Source organism: Carassius auratus, unplaced genomic scaffold (assembly GCF_003368295.1).
Source record: "Carassius auratus strain Wakin unplaced genomic scaffold, ASM336829v1 scaf_tig00214472, whole genome shotgun sequence".
Lineage (NCBI taxonomy): Eukaryota > Metazoa > Chordata > Actinopteri > Cypriniformes > Cyprinidae > Carassius > Carassius auratus.
In genome coordinates this window covers 56,152-71,644 of record NW_020527671.1, presented here as the reverse complement: position 1 = coordinate 71,644, position 15,493 = coordinate 56,152, and the positions used below count along the sequence as shown (strand labels likewise).

The window sequence follows — 15,493 nt, the reverse complement described above, 5'->3', positions numbered from 1 at the left end:
TTTGGGACACTTAATATTCAGCAATATTATTGAATTGACTGCACAAATTATATTGGATGAGAACTGACCTGAGCTGAAGAATGCATCTCTGTTTTCTACAGGGCTTTTGTACATCTGAATTGAACTGCTTTTTTACTGAGGATCTTTACACAGAACAGAGCTGCTTTACAAAATAAATAAATAAATAAATAAATAAATAAATAAATAAATAAATAAAAAAACACCACCATTTAATCTCTTGCTTGATCAAGTTACTTTGAAACTCTCTGTACTTTATGGAGCACTATATAAATAAAGGTGACTTGACTTGTACTTTCACCATTTTCTTGGTTCAGTCTAGACTCCACTAGACAGTGATGTTTATGATTTTAAAATGTGTGAGCTGTATTTTGTCTTAGAATAAAAAAAAAAAAAAGATTTTAGAGGAAGCATTAAAATAAGACTAAAATACGACTAAAGTCCACCAAGACTTTGTGGAATACTTGATTCTGATTGGTCACAGTTGCGATAGTCTCTCGATAACAACCGGAAAAAGCTGAACAAACAGGCTCATCTGGGTAAATGAAGTCGGCCCTGTACTTTGCGCAAACAGTTTTTATTTGAGGAAGCTTTATATTTGGTTTGCTAATAAAATAAATGAAACTTGATCCTGGTATCGCGGACTCACTCTCTCCTTTCAATCGCAGCTGCTGCCATTATTAGATAACTAACAAACTGGTGAGATTTTAAAACAGTTTTGTCCTAAATCAATATATCAATTATATTATTATTATTTTCTTTCATGTAAGCACAAGCTTTTTTTTTTTTTTTTTTTTTTTGAGAGAGAGAGACATAATTAATTCTGCACAAGCACCTTTGTCTCAGGAGGGAAACTACTCCAGTTTTCATTATCTTTTGCCCTCTGGACTGCTATTAATCTGCACTCTCTAACCTATTGGTAAACAAAACAGAAATACAAAGGAAGCAAACGAGGGAAGGAGTTTGAAAGAATGAACAAGTGTTGTTCACACTTCCATCATCATGCCTCTGCCATGTGGCACTTATAACGATATATAATCTGAGCTCATGCCAAGTGAAGAATGAAAAGTGAATTTGCTCTATTATGAAATAGAATATTTTTAGTTATTACCTATTTCTGTCCGAGCCAAATAATAGAAATACCATACAGTAGAATAGCAGAGGCCCTTCATCAAAAAACACAGACATACACACACACACTTTTCTTTTTTATTTTTTTTTTGCACATAAAGTTGGATTATTTTTGCCACATGATATTGTCGTTCTCATATAGGAACACATTTTTGCTGAGATGTGCTTCAGCAAAAATAAATAAATAAACAAATGATACAAATGGTAGCGTTTGCTGTTCCTCTTTAATTCATAAGAGAAAGAGACAGATTCTTACAACATAAGGTGCTTTGCTAGCATGTTTCTATGTTTCTATATCATAACTTGTTAAAAAAAAAAAAAAAAAAAAAACACCTTCTCTGTGAGGAGTGTAATGTGCTGTGGCAGCGGCTGCATCTAAATCTGCTTCTTTTAGAATCTTGCTGCCGATGGATGATTTCCCTAAAGCTGCCTTTGGGAGAATCCATGCTGGAACATCAGAACATCATTAAAATAACACCAAGAATAAAATGGTGATGGCCAGAAAATTCTAACATTAGCTTAGCTCACTTATTAACACACGATACATTGTTATTTAAACATTATTTTTCTACATAACGGATCCCTAAAACAGTGACATTCACTCCGTAATTCCCCCAGCATACAGAAGACAAAATACCTTGCTCAAGGGCAGTGCAAGCGAAGGGCTCACATTTGCTCATGTGATGTCTCTTTCACACTGCCATTCTCAGGATGTCTGACAGACTGTGAGATCTGAATTTATTTCAAGGGCTAAACAGTCCTACCACTTTAAGATTGGCTTTAATGCATAGAATAGTTTGGGGGACAACAGTGGTCCTAGTGGCAGAAATTCGAAAGTATATAATTTTAAGCCAGTAAGGAGTAGCTAGTGAATTAGGATCAGAATCTGGGAGCGTGTGAAGCAATGTAAGTGTATCACATCCTAACTCCCCTACACAAATCCAGCTCTATATTTTCAGAATAGCCCAGCTGGAAATATGTCAGAACTCTTGTTGGTTAATTTTGGTATTTTGCTATCAGCACCCTAAACTGTCTTTCTTAAGAAACCATCTCGACTTTTGCCCTAGTTCCTTTTTCCATGTAAGAAAAGACTGCAGAAGAAGAAATGCCTTCAGACTCAACTGTAATTAACTAACAATCTGTTACGTTGTAATGATATGCATAGAAACCAGCTTTCTTAAGTAAAGAAACTGTTAAATCAGAGAGGAAATGAAATACGCCTAAAGTTGCCTCAAGCACAGAAGTCTCTGAACAGAACAAGACACACCCTTTAAGCTACACATCTTTTGAGCCAAAAGCAGTGCTTCAATTCCGATTCATTTAAAATTAAGTCCATGCTTCTCACTGATTTCAGGAAAGAAAGAAATTTTTTTTGTCTCATTCGCCTCGGTTTATGTGTAGTGTTTTTAAACCACCCTGATCGAATGATGTTGTTTAGCCTCTTTAAGGCTGGTCCTGGGTCAGAAAATGACATTTCTCTCAGGGATAGGTTTACAAGTCAAGAAAATAAGGGCTAAATAACTCAAGGTAGCAAACAAAATGGCTGACAAAAATAACAACCATTTACTCAAAGGAGTCAGCCCACTGACTACTTAGAGCTTCTGAAACCTATTAAACGCTTCAGCAGACGCTATTAATGAAGGCAGCCTGGGAGGTCAAGGGTACAATCTCGATTTGGAATTGAGTCGAGTTAAACCTCAAAATGAAAAAGGGTGAGGGGGAGCAAGCAAGCAAGAGAAAGAGAGAGAGACAGAGGCAGAGGTAGGGAGAGAGAAAGAGCAGAAAACAAGTCTCTAGGGTTGCCTGCCAACTCAAGGGTAATTTAATCAAAATCAGTCAAATACTCCATCTAGTGAGAGAGTGTTAAAAATTGATTGAACAGCCACGCTGGTGATATGATGTCAGCACAACCTTCCGTGACATCATTACAAGCAGAACGATGTCCTCAGGTAAAGGTCATGCTACTTCTCACCTTAATTACAGCTATGGTTCACCTACACAACCCTGAAAGCCAAACTAAGGGTTTGACAGAGTAATTACTTTGCCATTGTTATTTGAAGGAATTATTTTAAAGGTTCTTTTTTCACTCAAACATATATACTTTTCTTTCTTGATAATCAGTTTCACTCAGACATTCCAACTCATGACATTCCAAACCAGTGTGGCTTTATTTCTTCTGTGAAAAAAAAAAAAAAAAAAAAAAATCACAGTTTTCAGCAATACAATGAAAGTCGATGGGGACCAGGGTTGTTTGTACCTCATCATTCTTTAAACGATCTTATTTTGTGTTCCAGAGAAGAAAGAGCGTCCCACAGGTTTGGAATGGCATGAGTGTGAGTACTGTAAATGTTGACACGATCTTCAAATTGGCGGTGCAGTCCCTTAAAATTATACCAAGACTCAAACTCTACTTTACTTACTCAAACTCTTCTATCATTATACCAGTCTCAAAAACTGATTGCTGTGTAGCATTTGGGCCAATCAGACATGCAATTATTCATTACATTTAACAAATCAATTTTTCATTAGTTTAACAAATAATCTCAGACCCCTCTCCCAAATAAACATGTTGGGTGCCAGCATGTCCTTCAGTTCACTGTGTATGTTTTTATGGTTCTTGTATATTGTTTTTTGAATTGTATACTGTTTTATGCATGCTTATGATAGAACCTCTCGTTCATTTAATCTTATCTATATTATGTTTAGTATCTATGAATCTGTCTACCGATGATCTAAACAAGAGTGTATATGTTGGTACATACAGTAGGCAAACAATTAGTGCTCTAAGAATCTTTAGTAGTTTTTGCATCAACACCCAGTCAAATTGCATATGCAAATTACCATGCTTTGAGACAAAGGGTCATAAAATCCCTCAATATTTCCAACCTCCCACCTGGAAATTCAGCCTTTCTCATTGGTTAAGCCCATCCTGAGAGATGTGACTCTTCCAAGACTTTAAAGTTTTGTACACAGTTCCGCCCTTGGTCTTCTGCTGAAAATACTTCTTGCTGCTCGTGTGGAGAGCCTGAGCCAGTGCGGGTGTGCCTGGCGGGCTTCAACATATATCCCAGAGAATCTGTGGTTCTGTTAGTTTCTGAGAAGATAATGACTGGGGCTAGAAACTCTTCTGCAACCCTTCAGCGCCAGGCTTCAGCCTTGTCTTTACATTCACCAACGATCCTTGGATCTCAGCCAATGTCTGTCTTAGCTCTTCATCACGTTTATCTGAGAGAAAAAACTATCCCGACAACCACAGAGTCAGAATAAAATATTTTGGAGTTCATCACTCTTCAAAAACTGGAAGAACGTGATCTTGACTCCTACACCACCAACCCTCCAAACCATCAATACTTTCATCTGAGACTGCATCCAAATGCTTATTCAAGGCCAAGTATTTTACATTTAACTAAATTAAACTAAATGAGGTTTAGTATAAGCTGTAGTTCCAATTAATTATAATTAATTGTTATTATTTATATACATTTCCCTTTTGAGCTAATTTGCTACAGCTGCCTACATTCTTTTTGCATGAACTTTTCTAATGAAAATCAAATGTTTGGTAGCCCACAAGTAATGCTTCTCAACTGCTTGCCTTATGGTAAGAGCTGATTTTGATGTTAGCTTGTAGCCAAACTGAGTCACATATTAATATTTTGTGAAATAATTATGGTTGTCAAATCACTTGAAAAAAAAAAAAAGTGAGTGGTGTGAGTGAGATCAATTAATTGCACAAATCTACCTTGTATGAACCAATATTTTAAAAAGCAGTTTACTTTAGCGTAAATGTGGTCTGTACTGAATAAGACACATTTACTCCATCTATTGAGTTTGGGTCCACTGCTTTTTTTCTATCAATGTTTCATTAAGATTCCATTTCTAATTACACAAGATGCTCAAAAAAAGACACCCTAACAAACAAACATTAAAATGTTTTTGCAATAGGAACGCTTCAGTACCCCACCATTCGGTTGCTTATTTCAAAGACTGATGGCATGAATATGAATTTTAAGGGGTTTCTTTGTCAGCCAAGACAAATAAAGTGGTTGCAATGCTGACTAGAACTTTAATGCATGCTATTGACTCTTTGCAGAACATGGCTAGTCTTCATCCATTTTCCACATGCAATATGTTTTTGCACTGAACTTAAGTCTAATGCCATTTCTTGCATTCTGACTTATTTACACTGCTAAAGAGTCAGATACTCATGCTAAACACGAACAAAGTTAGGACATATGACACACCTTCCAAAAGTGCCAAAGACACTATTATATATATAAACTTTTAGCCATAGTTATTTTAAGTAAATAAAGTTTTTATTCTTGTTTTATACATTTAATATATATTTTTTTATATTTATATTATACGCAAAAGCTTTGCATGCTCATGACCTTTTAGCTCCACCAATGGCACGCCTACAGGAGCTTGACTGTTTTCAGAGAAAAGAGGTACAGCTGTCTCTATCTTTTATAAATCTGATGAAACCAAAGACTCTTCAGCGATATGAAGGATGCAAGATTACTCTTTAGGTACTCAAGATTAACATAAGATTGAATTTTTCCAAAAAAAAAAAAAAGATCTTGTGGCCACGACATTTTATCATTTTCCCATGAGTTAATATAATGTTCCCATGAATTATTATCTCGTGGCCATGACATACAATCACGGTTCCATGAGTTAATATGTTGTGGCCATGACCACACTGTAAAAAATAATTCAGTGGCTTAGTAAATTTCACAAAAATAAAGAGCTATATTTACTTAATAAAATCTTTTGAAATCATTTAAGTGATATTTTGAGTGGGTCAGGTTAAAAATAATAATTAAAAATCCAACAAATAATTTCTCTAAAATGTACATATATTATTTAAATTTATTTAATGAAAATAAATAAGTATTTAAGTAACTAATTATATTTTTAATATACCCTCAATATTTCTGGTGAATTCTAATATAAATATTTGATAATTATTTACTTGTACTGATCTGTTTTAGAAACTAAAATTATTAAGTATTTCCTACCAATTTTCCTAAATAAAGTTCCAGCTTAATAAAAAACGGTTTAAATAAATTAAGTAAATTTCGCGGCTAAAGTGATCACGTGTGCAGCTCCGCAGGAAAAAAAAATCCGCTTTCCTCAGCAGAGACGTCGACTAGCCATACTCCTCACAACTCCTGGTAAGTAAGGTTAGTCAGCTAATCCTACTTACGTTTGTAACACTTTATTATAAAGTTAATAATTATTAAGCATTTCCTAACAATTGTCTTTGTATTTTACGTCATCTTCAACAAGTTTCGTAACTTAATCGAAGTCACCTGAAGGACGGCTTTCCTCAGCAACGGCAAGACCCGCACTCCTCTCATATCGTGGTACGTTATGTCATTTAGCCAGCTAAAACTAAATATGTTTGTGATGTTTAATTCAGAAGTTAATTATTAAGGATTTCCTAACAATTGTGTTTGTATTTTGCGACATCTTAAGAAGTTTAACGAGTTTCGCGGCTCAAGCAAGAGGCACCTGTCACTGAAGGACTGCTTTTCTCATCAACGACGTGAACAGCTTTACTCGAATTTCCTGTAAGTAGTCATTTTATAACGATGTATATTTGCAATACTTTATTCAAAAGTTGATTAAACATTGACCGTGTGTACGTGTACATAACAGTGTAGTTTTCTAAGTTAGTTAGTGGGGCAGCGATATGTATGTTAGGGTTTTTTTTTTTTTTGGAGTGGATTAACTTTCGTACTATTTGGATCACCGTTTAACCGCCATTTGAAAGTCTAACGATAAGTGTACCGTGGTCCAGCAACTATAACTATACATGCCCAATGGAAAACGATTTTGTACAGGTTCCCCTTTGGGGTCAGTGGCTTGTCAAAAGGGAACACATCATTTATGAACTTTCAAATGACATTCTGTCTTGTAAAAAGCTGTCACGTTGTTGTAAAACATCATAATTACTACATGAACTCAAGTATGAGCTCTTAAATCACCACTACAAATACGCCATGCAAAAGTATTTAAAATGGCGTGGACATAACATAGACTGGTGCGTTTTAATCAGCTCCCACTATAGGGAGTCAGCCAGTTTAAGGCCTGCTCCGTTGTAAAATCATTCTAGTGCACTGAAACCTAGATCACATACAATATCGGTCAAAAGTTTGAAAACAGTAAGCTTTTTAATGTTTCTAAAATAAGTTTCTTAAGCTCATTAAGCTTGCATTTATTTAAAAAAAAAATAATGCAGAAAAAACAACCGTCTATTATCCCCCCCTACCCTCTATGGCTATTTGGCTGGTAATTTTTTTAGGGTTACTCGCCAGACTGATATAATATTTATATACACACACACACACACACACACACATACATATATAAATTAAAGCCGAATTTTCATTCCATTACTCCAGTCACCGCAGCTGTTTCAAAACAAATCCAGACCTGGTGGGTATTGAAGGACAGCGGAGGCTGGGGGAGGGGTACATTGTTTTAATTTTAATTAAAGTAATATTTTTGTTCCCTGAAACAGATCAGTTTAATTTTGCATCCTTAAATAGTTTGATAGACATTTCACAAATATATTATGTGTATTATAAATAAACAATTTGTTAGTCAAATTCATAATTTTTTTTAGTGGAAAAAAAAGATAAAATATAACTGTTCATTTTAGATAAAATTAACTGTTGTATTTTTAGTCAATTATTATGTTTACATTTATGTATTTGGCAGACGCTTTTATCCAAAGCAACTACATTGCATTTCAAGGTACACATTTACAATCTTATAATATTCAGAGATTTTATTAAGTTCATAAAGTTAAATATTATTGTAATATTTACTAAGCCACAGAATTATTTAGAGGGTTAAGGGTTGAGTGTGAGGGTTAATGCAATGCATATTTTTTTTCAAGTAGTGCAATTAAACAAGCTTTTTTGTTTCAAAACCATTAGTCATTTTACTTAAATATTAAACATGTTTATAAAGAAATTGGTTGAAATAATGCGGACCTCAATAAAAGCCTATAGCATTGATTTAAAGCATAGAAGCTCACAGTTAGTCTCTTTTCATTTTTCTTTTAGGTTTATTGTTAAAAATAAATGTCCCTATGTAGAAAATTAACCTGTCCTCTTGTTAAGAAGAATGCTGTTAATTTTTGCAACTCCTCCCCCTAGTAAACTTTATTTGAGATTTTACCTATCATACGGTCCAACAGAATGTTTGCTTCTTCAGGTGCTATTTGTTTTGTGTATTTATCGCTTTCTTGTAACATTCAGGTTTGAATGTTAGCTCTAACCAGTTATCTTTAAAATTTGCCTGTAGGGTTCAGCTGATCTACCCGTCTTCGTACAAGCAGAGTTGGCAGAGGAGGTCATAAAAATCTACATCCTTCGGGACAATGATGGGGCAGTCAGCGATGTAGGAGTTGTGATTGAGGGCATCACTGTCCTCCGCAATCTTGGGAATCTCAGCAGAGCCTGCTGCTATCTTTTGGGAGTCACGTATGCATTGGATTTGAGATATCCCAAGACCCACAAATACAGGTCCTTCTCAAAAAATTAGCTTATTGTGATAAAGTTCATTATTTTCCATAATGTAATGATAAAAATTAAACTTTCATATATTTTAGATTCATTGCACACCAACTGAAATATTTCAGGTCTTTTATTGATTTAATACTGATGATTTTGGCATACAGCTCATGAAAACCCCAAATTCTCAAAACATTAGCAAATTTCATCCGACCAATAAAAGAAAAGTGTTTTTAATACAAAAAAAAAAAGTCAACCTTCAAATAATTATGTTCAGTTATGCACTCAATACTTCGGGAATCCGTTTGCAGAAATGACTGCTTCAATGCGGCGTGGCATGGAGGCAATCAGCCTGTGGCACTGCTGAGGTGTTATGGAGGCCCAGGATGCTTCGATAGCGGCCTTAAGCTCATCCAGAGTGTTGGGTCTTGCGTCTCTCAACTTTCTCTTCACAATATCACACAGATTCTCTATGGGGTTCAGGTCAGGAGAGTTGGCCAATTGAGCGCAGTAATACCATGGTCAGTAAACCATTCACCAGTGGTTTTGGTACTGTGAGCAGGTGCCAGGTCGTGCTGAAAAACGAAATCTTCATCTCCGTAAAGCTTTTCAGCAGATGGAAGCATGAAGTGCTCCAAAATCTCCTGGTAACTAGCTGCATTGACCCTGCCCTTGATAAAACACAGTGGACCAACACCAGCAGCTGACATGGCACCCCAGACCATCACTGACTGTGGGTACTTGACACTGGACTTCAGGCATTTTGGCATTTCCTTCTCCCCAGTCTTCCTCCAGACTCTGGCACCTTGATTTCCGAATGACATCCAAAATTTGCTTTATGCTATATTATAATGCTATATGCCAAAATCATCACTATTAAAACAATAAAAGACCTGAAATATTTCAGTTGTTGTGCAATGAATCAAAAATATATGAAAGTTTAATTTTTATCAATACATTATGGAAAATAATGAACTTTTATCATAATATAAAATTTTTTTGAGAAGGACCTGTACTCACTTGAGTTGTTCCAAAAACTGTTTCTTGAGCTGGATCCTCCAAAACTCTGTTAATGTTCAGAGGTTAAAAAATTATCTTCTTGCACAGTAGTGGTTCATGATCATCCCACAAAATGGGTATTCCTGATGGAAGTGTTTCTGTTATCGTATTAATTCTGTTGAAGGGATAGTTCACTCAAAAAGATGATGTTGTCATAATTTACTCTCCCTCAATTTGTCCCAAACCTGTACTAGTTTCTTTCTTCTGTTGAACACAAAAGATATTTTAAGTGAAGTGACATTCAGCCAAGTATTAAAGAGTGTTGGTTAACGCATTTAAAGGTTGCCATTGACTTTGCATAGTAGCCTTTTTTTTTTTTCCTACCATGGAAGTCAATGGCAACTTTTAACTATCTGTTAACCAACATTCATTAAAATATCTTTTGTGCAACAGAAGAAAGAAACTCTACAGGTTTGGGACAGCTTGAGGGCGAGTACATTATGACAACATCATCTTTTTGGGTGAACTATCCCTTTAATATTGATGTAAGTGTTGCTTTTTTTTTATGGTTTAATGAGTGGTAATGAGTGTGACTGCAAATGGCTGGTATGCACCAGGAACAAAGTAAGATGTCATTTCTTTTACGGCTATCATATTTTACATGTAATCTACTTGAATACTAAGATGGATGAAATGTTTCATAAGGTTTAATCATTTCCCTTATGGCTGCTTTACAGTTTTTAATTTTTGCAATCTACTGGAATATTAAAATGGATAAAATGTTTCAAAGGTTGATTTTAGACTTTGTCTGATGTTTAATTGATAAATAAATGTTTAATAAAAAATGTGTTTCTTTCTTTATTTGGTTTTATTATATTAATTGTAAAGGGTAAATGGTGTAAAAAAAAGTGAATGCAACATTTTGATCATTTATAGTCCAATATTAAGTTAAATTCACTTTTACATGTAGTAAACATAGCACATTTGTTTGGTTAAATTTCATCCAATATTTCAATTATATCTACTCAATATTTTTTATTTATTTTACATAGAATTACAGTTGTGGTGTTTTATAATTTTGATTATATCTAATTAATTTTATTTCTCATATAAAGTTATTCAGTTATTCAGATTTACTTAATTTTTTTACTTACAATTACTCAATTTAAACAGTACATTTCATTGATTTCACAGCTTTAAAATTTACTCAATTTTTTTGAGTGTAAAAATGTTTCACCAAAAAAATTGAGTAAATAATAGTTAAACTTTTTACAGTGCAGTCACCATTATATTGTATTGCTTGATAGTTTTTCTTGGCACTTTTAGATTTAAAGTATACACCTTAACCTATTCTATACACAGCTGTAGTTTCTGTAGTTAAAACTGTAGCATATACAGTTCTAGTGAGATCCTGTCAGCAAGTGTTGTTTTTAAATCTGACGCTGAGTGTTGAGAGTTAAATGTGTCTGACAGATATAATTACCTTTGTAAATCTTGTCTGTAACCTTCAAAAAAGATAATGTTTGTGTTATATTTAATTCTGCTGAGGGAATAAATGCTGAATGAAAACTCTAAGACTTTTAATAAAGACTTGTTCAGAGAACTGAAGTTAAGACTAGCAAAATTATGTACATCAAATGTATGCATGTATTTATTAATTTATTTAATAAATTGGTTGGTTACAGTTGTTGAGGAAGCTGTGACTGAGTACATATTGCTGATTTTGCCAATTTCTAGGATTTCAGCTCTTGGCCCTTGGCCATGTTCACTGCTTTGGTGATGAATGACACTTGATGACAGTGCATTTTCAGTTCCTAAATTCTTACCACTCCACAGTTTCCTGTCCATGCTAAAACAGGATGTTATGTCATCAAGTTTCAAGTCAAGGAATGCAAATCAGCTATCCAGTAATGGTCAACCAACAAACGAAACGACACCCAAGGAAATGTTTAGCATTCTGTCAAAAGACGCCAAAAACAAAAATGAGATGGTGGTGGAAATGAGATAGAGATGAAGGGAATAATGCAGAAACCGGGAAGGAAAACAAAAGAAAGTGAAAACAAACAAACACACACACTCACTCACACACACCAACATAAAATGAGTCCCAGCGATGTTCTCATTACTGTCACCTAAAGATGTTCAGCTTGCGGAGGCGAGGTGTCTGAGCCCATGACAGATTCAGGTCCGGAGAAACGACTCGATTTCAGGCAGAATTTGGAACGACAGCTGGTGTCAGGAGTACGGCAGGAACTTTATTCTCCTGCAGAAAGGAGAAAACTGCCATGGAGCGAAAACATGGAGGAATGATTTTTCGGCAGTATAGGAGCACACAAAACTCTATCTCACATAATTACTTTTGTGACAGAATACTGTCAAGGGACAATACAAATCTTTAATTTATATGTTCTAGTAAATCTGCAATATTTGACCTGTCTAATGACATAAATTGACTTTGGTGAATGAAGCAAGAACTGTAACACTTTACAGTAAGTTTGCATTTGTTAATATCAGTAACTGAACAAGAATTAACAATAAAAAAATGTTGTAACACTTTATTTTACAGTGTTCTTGTTGCATATGTTATATGTACGTATTATGGTAATAACAGTAAATTCTGCATTATTAAACACAACTAACACTAAAGTAAATAAATGTTGTTAATTAATTAGTATATAAATGTATAATTACACTGTAACAAGGGCACCTTCAAATAATATTTCTAAAACCCTTATTGATCTTAGTTATTATTAATTTCAACAATTACTAATACATATATTTTTTAAATCTAAAGTTGCATCTGTTAATATTATTTAATGTATCTGAGCTTACATGAACAATGGCCAATTGTATTATTATTAACATAAACAAAGATTAATAAAAACAACAATTGTATTGTTCTTTGTTAACTAATAGAACCTTTGGAAAGTAGAGATTTGAAAATGGAGATTGAAAAGTTAACTTTAATAAAATGCTAACTTAAAATGCTATCAAAATGGCAGGGACATTGGCTATGGGGATTATTTGTCTTGTAACTTGCATCTTCTGTTCTATTTTCCAGTTTATGAGAATGTGGTTAAGCCAGTGACAGTGTCACCAAACAATAACAACAACTGACACAACAGATTGAAAAACCAATCTCTCTCTCTCTCTCTCTCTCTCTCTCTCTACTCTTCTCACTTGTCCTTTCCATTTTCTGCATAACTATAAATGGTCACATTTTAACAATGCTACTTTAAAACAAAGACAAACAAACATATTGATTCAAAGGTATTTTTCTTACCATTTACAAATGCTCTCTCTCATACCCCCATCATCATGTTCACCTATGCAATTTCTTATCCAGAAAATAGCCGCTGGGGTTATACAGTCAGAACGGCTTTTTGGACAGCGCATGTGTTATACAGTCAGAACGGCTTTTTGGACAGCGCATGTACAGTATATTCAGCAAAATCATTTAACATGCACATCAAGTCATGTTTCGGAGGTTTATGAAACAGGCCTCTCAGGGAAATGCTCCCTTTTGGATGTTTCATTAGCATCTGTGAGATATTTTCATTGTGGGTGTAATGCACCTACAAAAGCTGTGTTTCCTTTTTAGTGAAGGATTGAGAGGTTCAAATATAGGTCTTTGCATTCATGTATTTCCAGTGAAATTAAGCTTTGCTTTGTTAGATAAATTGTACAAGGCTAATCCTGAGTCCACTCAGGACTCACTCAGAACCCATTTCTAGCTCCATTTCTCATAATCCCGTTCTTAGGGCTAATCATAACCAGGTGGTCCCCATTACTACTCCCACATATAAACTGTGTTTGGACTTTCCATCATTGCGAAGTCTTGTTCTATTTCTGTCTGGCATTTCCGAGTGTTTTCCTAGTGTTTGTTCCTTCCGTGTTTGACTTTGGATTGTTTATACCAACTGTGATTATCTGCTGCCTGCCCCGACCTTTGCTTATAACGGTTTCTGATTGTGGATATCCCCTGACAAACCTGACACTGTCCTTTGATCATTACCTGTTTGACCATTCTTAATAAACTAGTGCATTTGGATACGAACGTCTCTGACTCCTCGTTACAATATGGTTCTCAGATCTCATAAGTAACACAGGTAACCATTACATGAAGGAGAGTTCTAGCATATCTACATTGTTACACTTGAAAAATACATTATTAACATATTGACATATCTCAGTATATCTCATGTATATTTTTCATATTCAAAGATTTAAAAAAAAAACTAAACAAAACAACAACATTACAAATAATTTGAGGTTGATATACAACAAATTCATGGGAATGATAGGATACAAAGTGTACTGCCCCAGTCTATATTGTACATTTCAGATTAAACATATAAAAACATACGTGTAAACTTCAATATGAATAAAATACTAATACAGCATGTATCCTAATGAGATCCAAATCTGTGTGCTGGTGGAAAATAGCAGAAATAGGCACTAACGATCCTCTACAAGGGGTGGAATTCAGACCTATCACTCAAATGTGAATGAATATTAATATTCCTGAAAATACACCATTGTGTTGCTTTAGGATGGCAAAAGACATGAGCAAATAAAAGTCTCCATTATTTATCCATCTCAATCTAACTGAAGAAGGAAAGGTAAGGCACAAAATCTGTAATATACAATCACTGCAGCTCAGGTTTCATTCATCATGTTACTGATCCAACCATTTCAGCCCTGCTATATTAACACTCAGGTCAAATGACCTGGATGGCACAATAAAATGGCACGATGCGATGGTACGATACTATGGCATGACTCTGAGGTTTGTTCGTCATTAGATCCGATCTATCTTATGGAAAATGCCATGTTAAATACTTAAGGTCCCATCTCCATCATCTTCTTCATGTGAATAACTTATCAGGGTGGCATGAATGAAATGGAGGAAATAGAGAATGGGAAATCGGAAGAAATCACCCAGTAAATTGAACATGACACTCCTATGATTGTAATCTCCATAAAGAGTCTTTCTTTCTTTCTTTCTTTCTTTCTTTCTTTCTTTCTTTCTTTCTTTCTTTTCTGAATTTGAATTAATTGGCAATATTTTTAATGGCTTTAATGCATTTTCAAACTAGTTGTGTCTGGATAGCGAATGAGGTACTCTGCTGATTCAAACATTAGCCCAGTATGTTGGTCTATCATGACTGATGCGCCATTACAGCAAAGCTAGCTGTAAAAAAAAGAAAGAAAAAAAAAAAAAAGATTAAAATGTAACAAGGTAAATGCTGACATGAGTATTTAAAGCTTTAAGAACTATCATCAATTAGTATTCGGTCCATCACCATCATGAGCAATGTTTTCAAATGCAAGTGTTCAAACATTATCCAAATAACATCTGGAACTGTGGCTATATTGATTCACAAAAACAAGAGAACAGGGCTCACAAATCTGCACCTCAAATGCATCTTTAATAAATAAATGAATGGACTTTGTTTTGCATTAAGGGATTATACATCTGTCAGCACTTTGTACTTTTCTCCGATATATTTAAAAGGATATAACTTTATTGAAGTTGCCCTTCACAAACAACTTTTCAAAATACACTAAGTGCACTAAGACTTAATTCTGATTGTTAAGTTTAAAGCGATCAGTTACACAATAATAAGCCTTTCAGACAAACAATTTCTAGCTATCTTTCCCCAGACATTTTAATGTTGCTTTTAAAGAAGCTAAAATGAAGTTTAAGTTTACAGCTGAGGGTTAGGTTGGGATGAAGTTCAGTTAAATTCACACATTAGTATTTCACATTACTCATGTGCTCTTTCATCTTCACTTGCAAACTAGCAACTTTATTT

The 15,493-nt window shown here is 34.6% G+C and overlaps 1 long non-coding RNA gene across 1 annotated transcript; it reads left to right on the top strand.

The window, feature by feature from the left end:
• Positions 1 to 6,459: 6,459 nt before the first annotated feature.
• Positions 6,460 to 8,525, top strand: LOC113092100 (uncharacterized). Its single transcript, XR_003287502.1, has 3 exons — positions 6,460 to 6,515; positions 6,628 to 6,722; positions 8,467 to 8,525. It is a non-coding gene; the product is annotated as an uncharacterized LOC113092100 (long non-coding RNA).
• The last annotated feature ends 6,968 nt before the right edge of the window (positions 8,526 to 15,493 follow it).